General features: G+C 47.0%; 8 non-coding genes and 2 pseudogenes across 8 annotated transcripts; all 10 read left to right on the top strand.

Annotated features, from left to right (window-relative positions):
- Nucleotides 1–19, top strand: part of LOC114917611 (5S ribosomal RNA) — a 109-nt pseudogene extending 90 nt beyond the window's left edge.
- A 161-nt stretch (nucleotides 20–180) lies between these two features.
- Nucleotides 181–299, top strand: LOC136178376 (5S ribosomal RNA). The gene has a single exon (XR_010665796.1). It is a non-coding gene; the product is annotated as a 5S ribosomal RNA (ribosomal RNA).
- A 143-nt stretch (nucleotides 300–442) lies between these two features.
- On the top strand, nucleotides 443–561 carry LOC114917631 (5S ribosomal RNA). Its single transcript, XR_003806312.1, has one exon. It is a non-coding gene; the product is annotated as a 5S ribosomal RNA (ribosomal RNA).
- Nucleotides 562–704: 143 nt separating this feature from the next.
- Nucleotides 705–823, top strand: LOC136178319 (5S ribosomal RNA). Its single transcript, XR_010665715.1, has one exon. It is a non-coding gene; the product is annotated as a 5S ribosomal RNA (ribosomal RNA).
- Nucleotides 824–984: 161 nt separating this feature from the next.
- On the top strand, nucleotides 985–1,103 carry LOC136178365 (5S ribosomal RNA). Its single transcript, XR_010665781.1, has one exon. It is a non-coding gene; the product is annotated as a 5S ribosomal RNA (ribosomal RNA).
- A 161-nt stretch (nucleotides 1,104–1,264) lies between these two features.
- On the top strand, nucleotides 1,265–1,373 carry LOC136178243 (5S ribosomal RNA; annotated as a pseudogene).
- A 161-nt stretch (nucleotides 1,374–1,534) lies between these two features.
- On the top strand, nucleotides 1,535–1,653 carry LOC136178389 (5S ribosomal RNA). The gene has a single exon (XR_010665816.1). It is a non-coding gene; the product is annotated as a 5S ribosomal RNA (ribosomal RNA).
- A 143-nt stretch (nucleotides 1,654–1,796) lies between these two features.
- Nucleotides 1,797–1,915, top strand: LOC136178318 (5S ribosomal RNA). Its single transcript, XR_010665714.1, has one exon. It is a non-coding gene; the product is annotated as a 5S ribosomal RNA (ribosomal RNA).
- Nucleotides 1,916–2,058: 143 nt separating this feature from the next.
- On the top strand, nucleotides 2,059–2,177 carry LOC114917592 (5S ribosomal RNA). The gene has a single exon (XR_003806280.1). It is a non-coding gene; the product is annotated as a 5S ribosomal RNA (ribosomal RNA).
- A 161-nt stretch (nucleotides 2,178–2,338) lies between these two features.
- On the top strand, nucleotides 2,339–2,457 carry LOC114918295 (5S ribosomal RNA). The gene has a single exon (XR_010665713.1). It is a non-coding gene; the product is annotated as a 5S ribosomal RNA (ribosomal RNA).
- Nucleotides 2,458–2,500: the final 43 nt, after the last annotated feature.

Raw genomic sequence — 2,500 nt, 5'->3', positions numbered from 1 at the left:
ATACCAGGTGCTGTAAGTTTTTTCATTTTTTTCATCATATGCTTTTCTTTCATCATATAGAGACATATTCACATGTCCAAAAATTCAGCCAGAATCAATAATGTGGGGGAGCATTTGCTCCCCCACATTATGGCCGAGGGCATGAGATCTTTAAAAGGCCCCTTTCTGCACACAATAATGGCTTACGGCCATACCACCCTGAACACGCCCGATCTCGTCCGATCTCGGAAGCTAAGCAGGGTCGGGCCTGGTTAGTACTTGGATGGGAGACCGCATGGGAATACCAGGTGCTGTAAGCTTTTTCATTTTTTTCATCATATAGAGACATATTCACATGTCCAAAAATTCAGCCAGAATCAATAATGTGGGGGAGCATTTTCTCCCCCACATTATGGCCGAGGGCATGAGATCTTTAAAAGGCCCCTTTCTGCACACAATAATGGCTTACGGCCATACCACCCTGAACACGCCCGATCTCGTCCGATCTCGGAAGCTAAGCAGGGTCGGGCCTGGTTAGTACTTGGATGGGAGACCGCCTGGGAATACCAGGTGCTGTAAGCTTTTTCATTTTTTTCATCATATAGAGACATATTCACATGTCCAAAAATTCAGCCAGAATCAATAATGTGGGGGAGCATTTGGTCCCCCACATTATGGCCGAGGGCATGAGATCTTTAAAAGGCCCCTTTCTGCACACAATAATGGCTTACGGCCATACCACCCTGAACACGCCCGATCTCGTCCGATCTCGGAAGCTAAGCAGGGTCGGGCCTGGTTAGTACTTGGATGGGAGACCGCCTGGGAATACCAGGTGCTGTAAGCTTTTTCATTTTTTTCATCATATGCTTTTCTTTCATCATATAGAGACATATTCACATGTCCATAAATTCAGCCAGAATCAATAATGTGGGGGAGCATTTGCTCCCCCACATTATGGCCGAGGGCATGAGATCTTTAAAAGGCCCCTTTCTGCACAAAATAATGGCTTACGGCCATACCACCCTGAACACGCCCGATCTCGTCAGATCTCGGAAGCTAAGCAGGGTCGGGCCTGGTTAGTACTTGGATGGGAGACCGCCTGGGAATACCAGGTGCTGTAAGCTTTTTCATTTTTTTCATCATATGCTTTTCTTTCATCATATAGAGACATATTCACATGTCCAAAAATTCAGCCAGAATCAATAATGTGGGGGAGCATTTGCTCCCCCACATCATGGCCGAGGGCATGAGATCTTTAAAAGGCCCCTTTCTGCACACAATAATGGCTTACGGCCATACCACCCTGAACACGCCCGATCTCAGAAGCTAAGCAGGGTCGGGCCTGGTTAGTACTTGGATGGGAGACCGCCTGGGAATACCAGGTGCTGTAAGCTTTTTCATTTTTTCCATCATATGCTTTTCTTTCATCATATAGAGACATATTCACATGTCCAAAAATTCAGCCAGAATCAATAATGTGGGGGAGCATTTGCTCCCCCACATTATGGCCGAGGGCATGAGATCTTTAAAAGGCCCCTTTCTGCACAACATAATTGCTTACGGCCATACCACCCTGAACACGCCCGATCTCGTCAGATCTCGGAAGCTAAGCAGGGTCGGGCCTGGTTGGTACTTGGATGGGAGACCGCCTGGGAATACCAGGTGCTGTAAGCTTTTTCATTTTTTTCATCATATAGAGACATATTCACATGTCCAAAAATTCAGCCAGAATCAATAATGTGGGGGAGCATTTGCTCCCCCACATTATGGCCGAGGGCATGAGATCTTTAAAAGGCCCCTTTCTGCACACAATAATGGCTTACGGCCATACCACCCTGAACACGCCCGATCTCGTCCGATCTCGGAAGCTAAGCAGGGTCGGGCCTGGTTAGTACTTGGATGGGAGACCGCCTGGGAATACCAGGTGCTGTAAGCTTTTTCATTTTTTTCATCATATAGAGACATATTCACATGTCCAAAAATTCAGCCAGAATCAATAATGTGGGGGAGCATTTTCTCCCCCACATTATGGCCGAGGGCATGAGATCTTTAAAAGGCCCCTTTCTGCACACAATAATGGCTTACGGCCATACCACCCTGAACACGCCCGATCTCGTCCGATCTCGGAAGCTAAGCAGGGTCGGGCCTGGTTAGTACTTGGATGGGAGACCGCCTGGGAATACCAGGTGCTGTAAGCTTTTTCATTTTTTTCATCATATGCTTTTCTTTCATCATATAGAGACATATTCACATGTCCAAAAATTCAGCCAGAATCAATAATGTGGGGGAGCATTTGCTCCCCCACATTATGGCCGAGGGCATGAGATCTTTAAAAGGCCCCTTTCTGCACACAATAATGGCTTACGGCCATACCACCCTGAACACGCCCGATCTCGTCCGATCTCGGAAGCTAAGCAGGGTCGGGCCTGGTTAGTACTTGGATGGGAGACCGCCTGGGAATACCAGGTGCTGTAAGCTTTTTCATTTTTTTCATCATATGCTTTTCTTTCATCATATAGAG

Source organism: Labrus bergylta, chromosome 24 (assembly GCF_963930695.1).
Source record: "Labrus bergylta chromosome 24, fLabBer1.1, whole genome shotgun sequence".
Classification (NCBI taxonomy): domain Eukaryota; kingdom Metazoa; phylum Chordata; class Actinopteri; order Labriformes; family Labridae; genus Labrus; species Labrus bergylta.
The sequence above is the reverse complement of the archived record's forward strand: the minus strand, read 5'-3'. Positions and strand labels throughout refer to the sequence as shown.